We start from the raw sequence: 18,623 nt of genomic DNA on the forward strand, positions 1-18,623 counted from the left end.
TGCCCCGCTCATCATCATTCACTCCGTGGATAGGCTGTGACACTGTTTTTATTGACATGCAATGCAATGCAACTGGCTACTACGACGACTAAAACGACACGAGACATATGACCCACAATGTTAAACGCTACGCTTCTAAAGAAGAAAGCAGTGTGCAAAAAACAGGGGTTGTTTTTCTTTCGAGTACAGAATGCTAGCGATCTACTAAAGATACTTTTCGGGCAGCCTCTAATTATAAGAGCAGTAATGTTCCGCACGTGTGGAGCTCTCTTTGAGTGGAGTCGCTCATCCAAGGAGCAATTTGAGAGAGAGCACTGCGCGACACTCTTAAAATATTTCGACACAGCTTCCACCGCAGCCGGCTTTCGAAGTTCGCACGCAAGAGAGCGCTCTCTGCCTGTCGTGCCTTTTTAAATTAAGGAAACTGCGGTAGGCGCATCGCAATTTTTTCATGAGTTGGCTAAGTCAGTGCACTGTTCGAAATTACTCTAAAGAGACAGCTATTGCTCTCAGAGGTACATTGGTTACTGTGCTTAGTGGTTAGTGTGTTCAGTTGTTACATTGCGCAGTGGTCAAAGAGACTGCCTTGGTACTATAGTATGGCGGTCCTTGCCTGCTGACCCTAAAGCCGTGAGTTCCAGCCTAGATACGAAAATTACATTTTCATGGAGGCGAAATGATAGAGGCCGCTCACTGTCACAAGATGAACCATAATGCATCTACTTGCGTAGAATTACATTGAATTCAAGGCCATGCTGCGAAACCTCACAACATTGCTGCTGACCAGCAGGTGCAGCGCCATTCAAACACGTGCCTTGATTCCGCCCATTCCCCTGCCACCTCAGCTCCTTAACTTACTCGATACCCGTAAAAATGTTTTCGGCAGGATACGCGTGCTCTCATTCCACCGTGTGTCTGCTCTCTTCCCCCTCATCTTACTAGGGCGGAGGAAGTTGTGCTTAGGAGGCTTCGGGCAGGGGTGGTCCTTACACCGGCCATTATATTATTATGGAATTGGTCGCGTTTACGAGTTGGTGATGCGTGTCCATATTTTCCCACTTCAGCGATGCAAGCAGCTGCATACCACCTTATTTGGACATGTAAAGGTTTGCAGCCAGATCGCTCCCGTCACCTTCTTCAAGTCGGTGTTCGCTACAGCGACACAGACAATTACAACCGCTGGATACATGACAACACATTACACAAGACACTACTTCACTTCATACACAACACCGGCCTAACGGCACACATTTAACATACTCGCAAAAATATTATGCCTTAAAGGCAAGTCTTTGTCGCAATAAAATAAAAGCCCCAAATTCTTGAAAAATCCGCAGCCATCGCTCAATGCGGCATGGTTCAGTCATACCATGACTATAGTACGCGAAAACGCAAGTAAAATAAAGTGATAGCACAGTTCAACTTCTACGGGCGAGGTTACCAGGCTAATTCTACAAACACGCGGCCTGTAGCCTAGTGATACTAAATTTAAGGTCTCAGCTTAAACGACCGTCATGGCCGTTTAGATTCCATGGAGGCTTCCTCGAATACGCTAATGCTCTTAGATTTCAGTCCAAGTTTAATAAGCTCTATACGGTACGGAATAATCCTAACCCTACTACCGCTTGCCTCATAACAATATTGCACCAAGATAGAGGACGATAGAGGCGCTGGAAGAATACTGACGTAGAAGACGTAGTGGCTAGAATAGGGTGGCGTGTTCGTCGGTTGCTCCAACGTCCGTAAAATTTACCTTGCCGTGTAAATATTTAGACATACAACTTTTGTTGAACGTCTTGTTCTGAGCCTGCTGGCGAAGATGTGGATTTGATTTGTCCAATCACAAAATAAAACTTTTTGTTTTTTCTCAAGTGGGACTCTACCAAATTCCAAGCGTTCAGTACGCACTCGTTGTGATAGTTTTGTCGCAATCCATCGATATCACGCGGGCAAGTAGGCATCCAAGTTTTTTTTTTTAGTAATACGAGATCCTGAAGCAAAAAATCGCTTAGCGTAGCTTTCTATAAATAAAGTATTATTAATTATTGTTTTGATGATTATATACACAATAACGAAGAAAATATTCATAGAGTAGGCTGACAACTCTTGAGTAGTCAGGTACAACTCTTGCTTGCTTCTTCGAGAGGAAGGAGTATATCGAGGCAAATGAAGACAGAAAGAAAGAGCAACTGAAATTGCAATATAAACTAATGACAGAAAGGGAGATAATGAAGAGTGCTGTAGCCTAAGTTATGCTTGGTGAGAGGTAGGGTTATTCATATTGTTTAGCTTGGTTCTCTGTATGATTACGCTTCTCGGTAAGGGCGGCTCGTTCTTCCGCCATCTCCTCGGCTCGCTTCCTCGTGTTCGTTTCGTTCCGAAAACGAAGCCTGGCTTCATTCAGTCTCTCCGAATCAATCTCCATATCGGCTGACGAAACCCACAGAGCCACCTCTTCTATGATTACACGATGCAGCACCGGCTTCTCCTCTGTTGTTTCGTCGTGGTTCAGCAGCTCCACCTCTAACGTCACGTCAGATCTCGTGAACTAAGCCGTTGCCTAGACAATAGCTGAGCTCACGGTGCGGCCACCGGCGACTGTAAAACCGCGAGAATACGGTCAACGTGTCTCTAGCTAGAAAATAAGTAGTAACACAGAAACCTGTTTATAAAAGCGAGTCAAAGTGAATTTGGCTCCTGAAATTCGTGAAATTATTGATGAGCCTTCTCAAATTTAGCAGCACACTGTAAGCAGAGATTCATAAAAGTTCGAAAGGTAAGCGTATATTATCATTCATTAGTGGTGCCCACTGCGCAACGTATGCTGGACACTTTATACTAACGATTTTAAGTGTTTTATTGCAACCAAATTACATCAAGCAATAAAGAAACCCGCACAGCATGCTGATATGTTAAGAACATGAAAGAGGTGATGTGAAGTGAACGTCTAGGAACAAAAGATGCTGAAGTGATGAAAACAACAACCAAACCACAAAAATACATCATGGCATTTGTTCTCGAAGTAGCACACTCGTAAAAAGAAGGTAATGCTACTTCTTTCAGGAAGTAAAGTGCTATCACAACATTCACTACCTAAGTAGTAAATGCAGGTAGTAGATCACAGACATTTACAAACTTTGCTATACTTCTGAGGTAGTAAAAGAACAGCATTATGAATTAAGACGGTCATAGACGTAGTAACGGGTCCCGTTACTACATTTTTACTACCTTTCTTTTAAAAGTGCATATTATCAGTGAATTCGCAAAGACATGAGGGTCATACATTGTTTTTGTGTATTTTTAATATAGTACAACAATTCTTATATAAATACCGGTGTTGAGGCACGAAAGAAATGATCTTAGTATGCATGTTCATGAAATATTTTTTGTTGTTTATGCTCCTAATGGTAACACAAACTTCTACCATAAGCAAGAACGGATGCCGCTGCAAGGTTTTAATCACTTGCACGAGAACTGACGCTCGCTGAGTGAAAGTGAACGGCATTTACCAATACCGGTCTCCCTAATTTGGACTCACACCTACGGCTTCATCTTCCGTCGGGAATAATGAGATCTGAAGAGGCCCTATCTGTGCGTCTGTGGCTCGGGGTGGCCTTTACGAATGAGTATTCATTTCGAATCGGAATCGCCAGCAGCCTGACATGTGGAAACGCTTTTTGCACGGAGACAATTGCCCACCTTCTGTGCTAGAGTCCTCGCTTCAGTTTGCCAAGAAAAATAGCTTTCCGAAGTTCTAGACGGACTACAGAATCGTCAATTGTCGGAAGAAGTCTTAGAACACTGGCCGAGACCATTCTCGCCACGCAAGGCATTGAGAACATTGATGCGCTTCTTGCGGGAACGTAGTTTCAGAGACAGACTGTAAGCAGTGTCGTCGATCGTACTGTTATTCGTCTTTTTATTTTTTTTTCCTTTTAACATCTCGTTTCTGTCACATTTGATTTACCATACTCCCTTATCCAGCCAAGAGTCGCCAGCCGGTCTGAGAACTGGCAACTTCCCTGTTCGTCCTTTCCTCTTCTCCTACTCTTCCTCTGAAGTACAACGTAAGCCAAGTTCAACGGAATGAACACATCTTTTTCAAGCTTCAGATCATTTGCATTGCTGTTATTATCCTAGTTGTCATCTTTATTGCTGGCTCCTTAAAATAATCGCTGCGTCGTAGTAGGCTCCTAGTCTCATCGTGAATATGAGAATTCTGTGAGATATATTTGCAGGAAAAGGCTGCGCTGCAAAGTTGAGGACAAAAAACTAGACTGGCACAACGAAAACCACAAAGGCCGCATTGGCAATTTAAGAGCAAATACGCGACTATTTGATCTTATAATACCGTCAGCACAAAATAAGTCTGTTTCTTTTTTTGTATTTATCTGACTGTTGCTTTTTTTGTTGCGCTTTCCCTGTGCCAGTCAAGTTTTTTGTCCTCAACTTTGCAGCGCAGCCTTTTCCTGCAGTATGTTCAAACTAGCCCCCACACAAGCGTTTCTGAGATATATTTATTGAGATCAAATGAACACAACGGGCACTGATGTTAAAAAAAAACATATGGTACACTATGTCTTGTTTTCTAGCTGTAGTGTAGTAATTATCACATAATTTGAAGTTATTCCAAGCAGAAAAAAAACACCCTTTACATCTGTGGCATCCAAATCCGCATTTAAAAGTTTGTCTCTCCACAATTTATTACCATCCTCGTGATTTTAGCTATTAATTAAACTATTTTAACGGCACCTAACCAACGTATTCCGCAACAATCAGAAGGTTGTGGGTAGATACTGTAGGGCCACCCACGTCATGCACACTTGAGAGATTGATATCGTGCCATATTTATAAACTTCAGCCCTATAATCACTGCTAATGAATAAGTGCACTTGAGGCACACCAGTGCTACAAACTCTAGAGTTTAAAAGCACAACACAGTGCGTTTCAGGCGTCTGGGTATAGGGCTCTCTCCATTGCTCACTGAGCAAAAGAATCGTTGTTCCTCTTTTTGTATTTGCTCCTTGCGCGGAAACGAGTACGAGTAAATGTTTTAAAAAAAATCATTTAATTCGATTTCCTCCGAATTGGTGCATGAGCAGCTCCATTTGTGTTTTTTGTCGCTACACCGAACGAATGTGTACTTACCGCCATTGAAAGAATCTTCCACCCGAGTAAGCGGTTTCTTGCTCGGCGAATCGGCACGGTTCAGCCAGTATCGACCACAAGCAGCTTTGTGGTCACGGGTTTCAACGCAGCGGCTTCCTATGGTGCTTGGCATTGTGCGATATTGGATGAAAGTGCCTTTTTGTGTTTTTTTAAGATGGCAAGGTTCAAGACGAGAAAAAGGGAGGCGCAGGTCACGTCTGATATTTTACTAGCGGTTTCTCGGACTTACATATTTGCTTAGTTTTACTCAAAGAGCCCACAATGGAGCATCGGTATACCCTATTCTATGTTTTGTTCACAGGAACCGTATGTTTCACAAGAAAAAAAGGCAAACACTTTTAAGTGGTGGAAGCACTATTGTTGAGCTGTGGATTTATTTTGCGCTGATGCCATTAATAAACCAAATAGTCTCGTATTTGCTCTTAAATTTTCAATTGTTGTATTTGTGGTCAATAATTAAAGAACTAATTCCTTAGGTATAAGTTTAGTATGTCGTCACTTTATAGAATAACTGAAAAGTAGTTAATAGGCTGCTGTGATAAAAACATTAGGAATACTAAAGATTACACAAGAACGCATTGTGGTAAATTTCCGGGTTGCTATCTCGTATTAGGCAAAAGTTCAAAAGAGCATGGAGGTTTGTGCATGCTTTTTTTTTTAATTTTCGTGCAATAAGGGATAGCTCCAGCCAGTGTTTGTCATTGCCTTTTATGCGTGCAGTCCAGTGACGAATATTTGACACCTGTGCTTACATGATCGGCGCGACCATGCTTTTATTTTTGTGTTGCGCAATTGTGCCGATATTTTGATGCCGTCCGGTTATTCATAACACATGGAAGCATAACAGTCACTGTAAACTGGTGAAAATCTCCGCCTTTCCTCTTTACTGAATCTTTCACTGAGGCAAAAGTAGCCAGTGGGCAGGGGGGCCACCTATCACAACCTCCATGCCTCAGGTACGGTCGAAAAGCCGTTTTCTTGCAACTTGGACTTTGCTTAAATAATCTATACATGGTACAAACATAGCAAGCCAGTGAGCCACCTGTGATTGTTAACTTCAATAAGTAACTATACAAAACAGCTAACAGAGATGAGTCACCTTTATCCTTCATGTCACTGAGTAAATAAACTCTGACGAAAAGGTTGGTTCTGTTGCAACCAGCTACTTCAGTACACGTCTTAGATCTACAACTGCAATGTTATTTTAAAATATTTAGAAAACGTGTTTTAATTAAACATGAATGCTCCGAACCTACACGCTTGAGAAAAAAGAACAGGCGAAAGGGAGCCTGTTGAGGAAGCTTGGAACAGAAGCTGCCGTTCAAAACGGCAAGACCAACTTTAGTAAAGCTTTTTGATGAGGATGAATAATTACCATTTTTAAGAAATATAAAATTCATATACCAACATTATGGGTTGATCTTATCTGCTTTTATAAAGAGCATTCGTGTAAGAAGCTTGCCTGAAGGTAAACGGGGCTGTAGGCAATGCAGCGTATGTGTAGAAGTGCGAAGCAACTGGTGCAAAATAGCCTACACTGAGAAGAAAAGAACATCATAACTTACATGATTGTGCTTTGTGTACTCTAAGGGGAGAAAAAAGATATATAAAGCGTCAAATGCAAAGAATTTGGCAACGGAAGAACCTTGTGGTTAATTAATTTTTAAAGAACGATTCCCGGGTTTAAAACAGTGCTTTCCTGTTTCGAACAACTTAGCACGATATATGTAACAGCCAACCAACACGCTATATTCATTCTCCGTGCTCAGTATGATCACTGCTTAAGCGGGCTTCAGTGCTACCATCAGCACCTTTTAGGGGCAAAGCTCCTTAAAGTGGCACCCGTTCGTCCCTCGTAGTCATAGTCGTAGTGTGTAACAACTGTTTCATTTTGACCTGCAAGGGGGTGCGGGTGGGAGATTTCTCCTGTGCTTTGTTGAGCAATAAAAAGTTCGCGGCGTGCGCGTTAACTTAAAGCCGAATGCTTCTGTCTCTCATTCCCCATTAACAGCCATTGGCATGTTCCAGTAAGATTCGTTAGTAGAAGTAGAAGTGTTAAAAGCCGACTTCTGCTGTCTCTCGTTCCCAGTGGCAGCCATTGTTTACCTCCAAAGTAGTGCCTGGTGAGATTTCTCCTGTGCGTTAATAAGCAATAAAAAATTTTTTTTGTTCAAAACGCCGTCGATTGATGAAATAAACCAACGAAAGACGACAGATCTTTTCTAAAAGCAAAACGAAAAGACTCCAGATGTTTCTAAAGCAAAACAAAAAGAAGACGCCAGCTGCTTAACTAAAGACGCCAGATGTTTTCTAAAGCAATGATTTTACAATCAAAACCATATCAATACAGGTTTGTAGTTGCCGATTCTCGTTGCCGTCGGTGTATGCTCGTATAGATAAGGATGCCGAAAGGTGGGCGCGCAGGGCAGCGGCGGCGCGCGCTCGCAGACAGGACCCTGAGGTGAGAGCACGCGAGGCAGAAGCGCTTTGGGAAGCTGGGCGACGTCGCCGCCAAGATCCTGCTCTACGGAAAAAAGAAGCCACATCAGCAAGGCAGCTTCGGCAAGATCCCGCCGTACGGGAACAAAAAGCTGCAGTGGCACGTAAGCGTAGGCAAGATCCTTCCGTACGGGAACAAGAAGCTGCAGCAGCACGTTCGCGTCGGCAAGATCCTGCTGTGCGGAACAAGAAACCACATCAGCAAGGCAGCATCGGCAAGATCCCGCCGTACATGAACAAGAAGCTGCAACAGCACGTTCGCGTCGGCAAGATCCTGCTGTGCGGGAACAAGAAACCACATCAGCAAGGCAGCATCGACAAGATCCCGCCGTACGTGAACAAGAAGCTGCAACAGCACGTTCGCGTCGGCAAGATCCTGCTGTACGGGAACAAGAAGCCACGTCAACAAGGCAGCGTCGGCAAGATCCCGCCATACGTGAACAAGAAGCTGCAACAGCACGTTCGCGTCGGCAAGATCCTGCTGTGCGGGAACAAGAAGCCACATCAACAAGGCAGCATCGGCAAGATCCCGCCGTACATGAACAAGAAGCTGCAACAGCACGTGCGCGTCGGCAAGATCCTGCTGTACGGGAACAAGAAGCCACATCAACAAGGCAGCGTCGGCAAGATCCCGCCATACGTGAACAAGAAGCTGCAACAGCACGTTCGCGTAGGCAAGATCCTGCTGTGCGGGAACAAGAAGCCACATCAACAAGGCAGCATCGGCAAGATCCCGCCGTACATGAACAAGAAGCTGCAACAGCACGTTCGCGTCGGCAAGATCCTGCTGTACGGGAACAAGAAGCCACATCAACAAGGCAGCGTCGGCAAGATCCCGCCGTACGTGAACAAGAAGCTGCAACAGCACGTTCGCGTCGGCAAGATCTTGCTGTGCGGGAACAAGAAGCCACATCAACAAGGCAGCGTCGGCAAGATCCCGCCGTACGTGAACAAGAAGCTGCAACAGCACGTTCGCGTCGGCAAGATCCTGCTGTACGGGAACAAAAAAACACATCAGCAAGGCAGCATCGGCAAGATCCCGCCGTACGTGAACAAGAAGCTGCAGCAGCACGTTCGCGTCGGCAAGATCCTGCTGTACGGGAACAAGAAGCCACATCAAAAAGGCAGCGTCGGCAAGATCCCGCCGTACGTGAACAAGAAGCTGCAGCGGCACGTCAGCCTCGGCAAGATCCTTCCGTACGGGAACGAGAGGCCGAGGCAGCATGTCAACGTCGCGAAGCAGATTTTGAAAACGCTCGACAATGGGAAGCGGCGAGGAAGCGCGCATATCGCCAGGCAAATTAACGGAAGAAAATTTCACGGTATTACTTCCGCGAGCTTCGCCCAATCTCATCATCGTTCACCTCGTGGATCTACCGTCAATTTCTTTTGCTATGGTGCACAATGCACAGTGAAGGGAAAATGTGTGCCAGCCGTAGGATTTTATGGTTAGAATTTCGTTAGGTGGATTCACAAACTCGGTTTGCGACACGTTCACAACTTTTTTCTGAGCTTTATTCACTTACAGCTTATTACGTCAGTTGACATACGCGTCGTATGCAGCAAGTTCCGTCAGGTTATTTCCCCGTCAGCTGTTGTCTCGTATAGCGGGAGTGGCATTCACCAACTTACCTGCGCGACATCGGAGCCAGCGTAACGTTCACAAAATTGATTGATTGATATGTGGGGTTTAACGTCCCAAAACCACCATATGATTATGAGAGCCGCCGTAGAGGAGGGCTCTTGAAATTTCGACCACCTGGTGTTCTTTAACGTGCACCCAAATCTGAGCACACGGGCCTACAACATTTCCGCCTCCATTGGAAATGCAGCTGCCGCAGCCGGGATTCGATCCCGCGACCTGCGGGTCAGCAGCCGAGTACCTTAGCTACTATATCACCGTGGCGGGGTAAAGTTTACAAAATGTTTAGGTAGTTTATGCACATATTCCCCATTGAAAACATCCATCATAGAAATCGTTGAGTATTGCTGGATGGATGGATGGTAAAGATTTATTTTGTCAGTAAGCAACTGCGGATGATTCCGTATTAGATGGCCACCAACCCAAGGTTGGCGCGGACTTATGTGGTTCACTCCATGAGCCTTAATTGAACGACTGGGTCTGAGCTGGTCAGCATGGCCTCCCAGTGCTCAAGAGAGAGATCACGCATAATATCCACCGGCAGCGGCCTTATGCTACATTCCCAAAGTATGTGATCATATGTTGCCACAGCCTGACACCGTTTGCATTGCGGCTTTATCTCCTCCGGATACATTTTGTTCAACACGAAAGGGTTGCAAAAGGGTGCGACAGTGCAGAATCGAACCTGCCACATTCGTATTTTTAACTGAGCTGGCTAACCACTGCACTACGCTGACAGATGGCAACTTCGTTGTTAAAGAAGTAGTCAACTCACAAACTCATTCTTCACCTTCAGTTCTGTTTGTCGCTTACTCGAGATGTATGGGATCTGCACCTGCTTCTAAAATTTGCAATTTGATAAACTGCTACTAAAATTTGCACATTTGATAAACACGAACAACTGCTGCCTGTAACAATTACCACTGCGACAATGGCAACAGTGCTATGATTTTTTTCGTAACAGTTTACAACCGCAAAAAAAAAGCAACTCAAGTGGACGGAGGAGCAGGTAGAGTTTATCGGAGGTTACTGCTATATTTATTATGCGTTTCTCGCTCCTTCCAAAGGACGATATCTTTTAAGGCTTTATTACGCTTCTATGCTCATTCGATAGATACGCCCACACAGTTGATTGTGATGTTTTTCGCGCAACGCACAGCGCAGTCGTGCCAGCGCACGGCTGTTGCTCTGCCGTTAGGAACAACAAAATTGCGGCTTGGCCAAAACGAATGCAGTGCGCCAGAAACATTATGCTGTCATATTGGTTCAGTAAGCATACGAATTGACGAGTCTATGTTCTCGCATAAAAGCCAGTGAAGTGCCGGCAAGTGCGACCGGTGGCTGTCGGTGAGGGGACGCGTACATTTGGTGGAAATGCTGCAAGCGCGTCGCATCGATGTTTGTCGTTTCTTGCGCGGACACCGTACACAATAATAAAAGGCTTCATTTAGGTTAAATGATGCCACAGCTGTGCTGTATTGTCATTTTTACTCGTCAAAGTTGCGTATTCTGAAGCCCAGAAATCCCCGCCGCGGTGGTCTAAAGCCTAAGGTACTCGGCTGCTGACCCGCAGGTCGTGGGATCGGTTCCCGGCTGCGGCGGCTGCATTTCTGATGGAGGCGGAAATGTTGTAGGCCCGTGTGCTCAGATTTTTGTGCACGTTAAAGAACCCCAGGTTGTCGAAATTTCCGAAGCCCTACACTACGGCGTCTCTCATAATGATATAGTGGTTTTGGGACGTTAAACCCCACGAATCAATCAATCAAGCCCAGAAGTGCCGATAACGTTGTACGGGCTCGGTCGATATGACTAACCTTTGGTGGAAATCATGGTGGTAAAACAGAAGAGTGAAGGTCAAATTTGCCGGGGCTCATCTCGACGCATGTCGAAAGTGAAAGATTATGGATATTCACATGCACTTTGTAAAATTAAAAGTACGGCTCAAGCAATAGCTTGCAAGAATCACCATAGTTGCGCTTCTAGCGTGGCGACATCAAGTGACCGCTGTGTTCTTCTCTATCATTGAAAGGGGCAATTGCGAACTGGAGCCCATTTATTTGTCGACAACTGCACATCGACGTAAAACATTTATTGTCACTGTTCACAGTGACCCCTTTAGTCTTCTAAACATCACAACAAAGAAACACATGGTGAATGTCAAACTGATGTATGTACGTGCGCGAAATGTAAACATATGCTCATCCGCGTATTCTAGGCTTCACAAAATTGAAGCGTTGTTGACACCACAGGAATAAAAAAATAAACGTGCGAGAGAGCGTTAATGAGTAGCGTTAGTTTCTTTGGACAGTAAACATATATCTCTGCGCATTCAAGAATGAAACACTAGAAATCAGTGATTTTACATACTGTCATGTGCTTTTTCATCATGCCATCATTATCCACCAAGCTTCCATCACGCCACCGTCATCCACCTTGCTCACCGAGACAACACGTTTTGCCTCGCCACCATCAGCCGGCATTTTCCACCGTCACCACTATTGGCTGACCGCCACCACCACCACCATCTGCCTTCATTTTTTTCACTCTCGCCGTCATCAGCCATTATGCCCACTACAGTTCCGATCATATCCACTGATATTACCACCATATCCACCAACGATTCCAGCATTTACCAACCCAGAATATTCAATAAGGTTGCTATAGAAATTCGCCCATTTCTTTTAATTGAAATATTTTAGGCTTTATTACTTCAAAATAACGCAGCTTTGAGTGTCGCTATCTTATTTACGGCCTGCATTAGTGTTTTACTGTGAGCCTATCACTGCCCATAAGATAGATGGACGAAGAACTGTAGGGCATAAAGGGCTTCGTACGCGTAATAAAAGTAAAAAAAAGTCTTGGAGTACAAAAAACGTTTCCTTGACGCAACAAAAGTTTTGTGATTTGCTCTTCTGGAGAAATTTTTTCCGGACTTGTTTCAGCGCTCCTTCGATTCCTGTTTCACATTTGTTTTCAAATTTTGCAAACAGTTTGCCAGTTATGCGAACTGAATTTGTGAACAATATTTCTCTGACATGTGTCTGTGGTAGCAGATACTCTGTGGTCGGGACCACCTCATTCCACGACCAGAACAAAACAAGCAAAAATAAAAACAACAACACGCATTTTTTTACTGTATACTGCCACCTATGACTCCATAGAACTCTTTCACCCAGATGCACTACGTCCTAGCCATTCTTAGCGAGCCAGACTGGTGATTCTTCCTTGTACATTTTTAGTAATTTGCGATAGTTCCCGAGGACGTGCCACATTGCCAGGGAGTGCAAAAAAAAAAACATTTTGTGAAGAGAGTTGCTCATTTAGGACAAAATCACTAAGGAGGTTCTCTATTAAGCTCTCTAAAGCACTTGTTCGTTCGAGCGTACAACCTATTACTGCAAGCGTCCTTATTTCTTTTTAGAAGGGCTTCGAGAAGGGCGCGTGCGAGAGGACCATACAAAATGAGCACCCTTAAAAACTCGAAGCCTCAATCAAGCGGCACAGCTAACCCGCCCCCATAAAGCAGCATGCTTCACGTAATTGTTTCTTTCGTTGTGTTATTCCCTTGCTCTCTTTTTTAAGGTCATTGTGCCGTCATCCTCTTTGATCCGGCGCTGAAAAGTCATTAGCTGCGTATCTCTAATGATGAAAAAAGAACGGTTATATAATTTTAAGGCACACTAGCGGCAAGTAGACATGTTCTTGAGTTTCAAGTAAACTTAGGAAAACCTCTCAAACAGCGATTTTCACATTAGTCACGCCATCGTTGGTAATCGCTGCACGCTTCATTACAACGGCGCTGGGTGACAAAGGCCCTCTCCTTAAAACGAGGCTTGGGATTCACTTAGGTTTTTTTTCTGGGAAAAAATTGAGCCAACGCCTTCTTGCCCCCCAAGCTCAACATTTTTTTTCTTTTTTGCCTTTTTCGGTGCTTCTGAAATTAGCGTTACAATGTCTTGGCTCTTGACGCTATCGCATGGAAACCTCCGCGCTAGAGGCCCATTGTGATGGCACGATATTAGGCAGGCATGTAGTGGATCGCTGTGAAGTTACTAATATGAAAATTTTATGCGCCCAAGCGGCGCTGGCTAACTACTTGCACTGAGCTCCCGCCACACAGCAGAGCATATGGGTAGGCTTCTTTTGTAGAACAACCATCATGATTGAAACACAACTGTGTGGACGGACGCATTAAATTTTTAAAGCAGTATTTTAAGCAGTCTGCATAGCTGGAAAGATGATGTATTAATTAGCAGTAGGCCCCAATACTCTCACGCAATATTTGGTACTGTTTCGTCATGAAATATCTCATAAAATTATGAAACATTGTTTAGGTTATCTACAGAGTGAAGAATATATCCCAACAATTGTTGGATGGGGTGATTTGTCGGGGATGCATAACAGTTATTGCGTGTGCACTATCAGTTATCCTGTTCTTTACGCAAAGAGGTTTGGTTGAGTTGTTCAACAAAAAGGAGTGGATAATCAGCAAAACACTCGAATCTTTCGTACAGAGATACAATATCTCTTGATTGGCACTGTGCACCATTGTAATCAGCCTTTCTTTGCGGCACTGCATGACGAAGGCCTCTCGCAATGGCCTTCATTCTAGCCTTTTTTGCGCGAGATGATCACAATTTATGTCTGCAAACTTCTCGGCATCCCACCTAACCCGTTGCCGTATTCAGCAGCAATTGTAATTCATTCGTATTGATTGCGACATTTTAGGTCACCACCTTTTTTCTGCCCTTTTTCTTGCAGGTCCTCTACAGGCCATTTGCTTTCACTTAAATGGGCCCTGGAACAATTTTCAGCATGGTCAGAAAGTGTAGCCGATCGGTAGTGGACGCCACCGAGAATACGCGAGCTAAGCAATATAGTGCGACACGCTGCCCAAAATTAGAAATTGATTCATAAAATCAGAAAACAAAATCATTTGCAGGTAAGTTCTACAAAGGATGTCATATACTGAAATGGCCGCGTTATATACCCAACTGAATGGTCATGATCCAATTTGAACATCCCGAACTGCATAATTACGCTGACCGACATGGGAGGCCGTCACAAATCCGCGTATTCAATCGCTATAACACTCAGTGTGCGCGAACCGTTCAAAAAAGAACAAAAATGTTCTGAGTCATTCCGTAAACGTGTAACAGCATTTTTTGCCAGCTCCATCTTTGACTGCTTAGCCTGGAGAGCGTTCATCGGCACGAGAGAAGAGAAAAAGCAGTTACAGCGTGCGACATATCTCTGGCCCTCCTCTCTTACCTGACGGATAGTAAACACTTATTGAGATAGCATTTATATGGACACTCTCGGCAGGATTTTGCAGCCTCCGTTGGCGTCAATGTCGAAGTTGGTGACAACCATCAATCAGCGTATATCTATACGCATCTATATATACAAAAAATTGTTCCCATATCTGCAAGTTTCACTGCAATTGTCACCGAAAGACGATATTCTTGCGTCTGGAGGGAGTGAACAAAATGTTTATTTGATGTTCCGTGCCAGAAAATCGGTTAATTGTGTTCTGGAGGCCCTGCGTTAGAGAGTCTCGATCCGTGCAGCGAAGGCGAACAAGCGCATCAAAGCACGTTAGACACGAGCGCTATCTGGCAGTTATCTTCGAAAACGAAGGAAGGCGTGCACACCTGTCTGGGAGGCGATAAGGTGTAGAGCGCAGAGCGACAGGCAGGTGCCACCACTGTGTCGTTTTAGCTATTCAGAGGGCTTTAGTCTTAGCAAAGCGCTGGAAACACTTGCCCTTTTGTGCATCGTGTTGCATTGTCAGCGCAGCGTAATAACCACAAATGTCCTTAGAATTACTTACGTATGCCTTTTCTAGTACAAAGACTTACATACAAAATAATGACGTGTTGTTATGGTGCCTCAGGTATTCGCAATAACTGCTTTTTAATTGACAATCGCACAAGTATGAACGCTGACACTTGAACAATATTAGTGGGCGCTGCGCATGGGATTGACCGTTTGAAGCCGCTTGGAGTATCTTTACGGCAGACAAACAGAGAAATGTTCAAATACAAAGGCACACAGACAAACCAAATTTTTTGCGTTGAAGTGCCTCAAAAAAGATTATCGTCTTTATTAAATCAGAAAAAGACTCCGGCACGCGGAATCGAACATCCGGCCTCCTCCTCGCGATTGCGTGACATAGGCCACTGAGCCACCAAGGAGCACCTCCTTCAACGTTGAAACGGCATGTATATCTAACACTTACGGCTACCGATGATGATCTCTGGGGAACTGTCGTGTTTTCAGCAATACCAGAGAGATGGCGCAATGAGCGAGCGTCGTCAGATTGTCCCGATGCGGCGACGCATGCTGATGTGTTCATCTCCCACGCGCACTTTGCCCAATGGAGGGAGAGGGTGTGGATGCTCACGCATGTGCGGCGCTTATCTCGTGGTGGAGAGTATGGTTCTGTTGAAGTTACACGGCGCACAATGAAGACTGCAATCGCTGCACACTCTCCGTTGGCGAAAAGGGTGCGCTTTTCAGACACAGCGAATGAACAACTGAGGCACTTATTCGCGTTAATCTGTACCTGTGAGTACGTTTGGTGCGTAATTTGTGCGTGATGAGCACGGGACAGGTTTTAATCTATTTGCCACTCTTCGCGTGGCATTCCAATTTTTTTGCTACCGCATTCAGTCCTTCACCTTAGCGGCAAAGCTGTGACTTTTTTCTTACGTCCATTTATCAGGCAATACCTGTTTAACTTATTCCGTTTGACGGCTGCTTGGAAAACTATTGCAGGGTATCATTGACATTTAAAATGATATCGGCTAATACTGTTTGCCAACTCTGCTTTTTTGTCGCTCATAAAAGTACACATATGTTTATTTGTTCGAGTGAGCATCGATGATTCTCTGGCTTTTTCTGGTGTTTCTTATTCTCCTGGTCTCCACCCATATTTTAGAACCGGCAACGGCTGTTCACTTACCTTTATGGTGACATCGATATGTTACTGGTGATCAGTTGAGAGTCTATACATTAGTGCGCCAACACATCCACATTCTTTGGTGGATTTTCTGAACGTGAGTCAGGTTTCCTCTTGATATTTCGCTTGGACACACATACTGTTAAGAAAAATTAAAAGGTATTGTTATCCATTAAAAAATCTCTGTATTTACGCGGACCGGCTAGCATTATCTGTGGTTTTCTTTCATCTTGATCAGCATATTCCTCGAAAACCCTACTTCAACGCTTGCTCAATTCAATTCTTGAAATACTTTTTGTTAAAACATGTAACGATGGTTTTGAAGAGTACGATGTCGTGTGCGAACCATGCATTGCTAGAATATTATTCGTCAACATTTATACCCAATATTAACTATTATATTCATATAAATACTTCTATAGAGAAAGAGTGAATAACAATGGATACTTTCTGTCGCCTCGGTGGAGCTTTTTCGCGTTAAGGATTTTCGTAGAATGTTTTCAGTAATAGCGTGTCATTTCGTCATGAAAACTAACGAAGGTGTAGCCGCACGATGACCTGACGTAGTTGATGTCATCATTTAGTCAACGGGGATAACTGCATCCTAAGTCGACCCAATCTCTACTAATTAAACTGCATGGAGAAGCTCTAATACAAATATTGCGTGGTGTACAAGTGTGTTCATACGAGCATCCCTAGTTACACATCCTATAGTTTTAGTTTCAACTTTGTGTTGACATGACAACTGAAGGTTCAGTGTTCGTTACACACAGCACGCCCAGAATACTGTGTTTGAGTGTGCTTGAGGAAATGTATGTCGTTGAAGGTCTCGTACAATGGTTGATTGATAATAGGGAATGTAGTAATGAGCATGGCGAATGGCACTATGCAATGTGGAGCCATTAAAAAAGCTGTCTATACCACCCTTCATGGCTGTATTGTGTCACAAAAACGCGTACCATGTAAGGTGTATAACCCTGCAGTGGTTTTTTTGTTAAGTGCGTAAAAATTATTGAAACAAAATTTTTCTCTCCGCGTTCTGTCTCCTTCGATCAGTGGCATGAATGCCCACAACATTGGTCAGTGCTGTTGAAAATCGATAACTGAAACAGCGTGCGCTTTTTGCAGGATTCAACAAATTTTGTTTATAATAAAACGAATACTTTAGTGGTCGTTTGAGGCACGCACACATAATTTTGTTGTTACCATGAGTGGTGGTGGACGCTGTGCCCGCGTTTCTCCGTCGTATGCAGGCAAGCATGCAGGCAAGCGAACACACCGCCGGCAGCACCAACGAGCGGCTATTTGAACGCGTGAGAAAAAATAGCGAAAATTAGAGTCAGTCGCAACCTGAAGCAGTCTAAAATACATAAAAAACAATTTCAAGTTATACGTGTTTGTTTTAAGCAAACTAAACTTGCCTGCGAAGATTTCTCGTTATACCAATGAATTGTCAAGATTAACCACTTTTGCTGTTGGGTGACGCTAGTGGTCACTTTTTATGAACTTTCAACATTAAGTTTTATATATACTTTTTTTCTAGCATAAAACATGCTTGTTTCCGCCGATGTGACGAACAATCTCTTTATTTGCGCCACAATTAGAGAAACAATTTCGAGCGGTAACCAGTCCGTCTAAATGGTGAGCTGGCCTGCTTAAAGGGGCCATGATAAGGTCATCCACCTATTAATTTGTGGTTCTTTTTGAAAAAAAGAGATAGAGAGTCGTTAACCATTTTTTCTAACTACAGAGGGTCTAATTGTGTATTTAAATTTATGAAAAATATATTTTCAGGTAATATGTATTCGTGAAATGAGCTGTGTAAGTGGCCAGCTATGAACCCTGCCCACCACCAACGATCGAAATGTTTTATGGCGTGTGTGACATTATGTGCTTCACATAGTGGAGCAGTCGTCCTCTACCTAAGTTTCAGCCAGTGCAAATACTGCAATTTCTAATGTCGCATTTAAAAAAGTTGTAATAGCTCCATTGTACTTCACGGCACTGAGAAGGAAACGAAGTCGTTGGCTGGAATACAGACACTCGCGAAGCAAATGGCTTGTTACGTTATGGTTAGAGAATGTGCCAATGTTGTGAGACCCTCGGGCCACTCATGCGTTTTTAAATGGGCTCGTTATAAACTAAAACATCGACTAAAAGCACTGTAATTTCAACAGCTTGCTTGTATACACCCAAGAAATAGGCCACATCACATAGATTATAAAGCGAAAATTGAGTGTCGTGGTTCCTAAAGCTAAACCTTAGTACACATGTTGAAGATTCTGCTGATTTACCTCTACTTCACGTTTCTCTGTTGAATGAAGTATCTATGTATAGGCCACCAATGCC

This window comes from Rhipicephalus microplus, chromosome 1 (assembly GCF_043290135.1).
Source record: "Rhipicephalus microplus isolate Deutch F79 chromosome 1, USDA_Rmic, whole genome shotgun sequence".
NCBI lineage: Eukaryota > Metazoa > Arthropoda > Arachnida > Ixodida > Ixodidae > Rhipicephalus > Rhipicephalus microplus.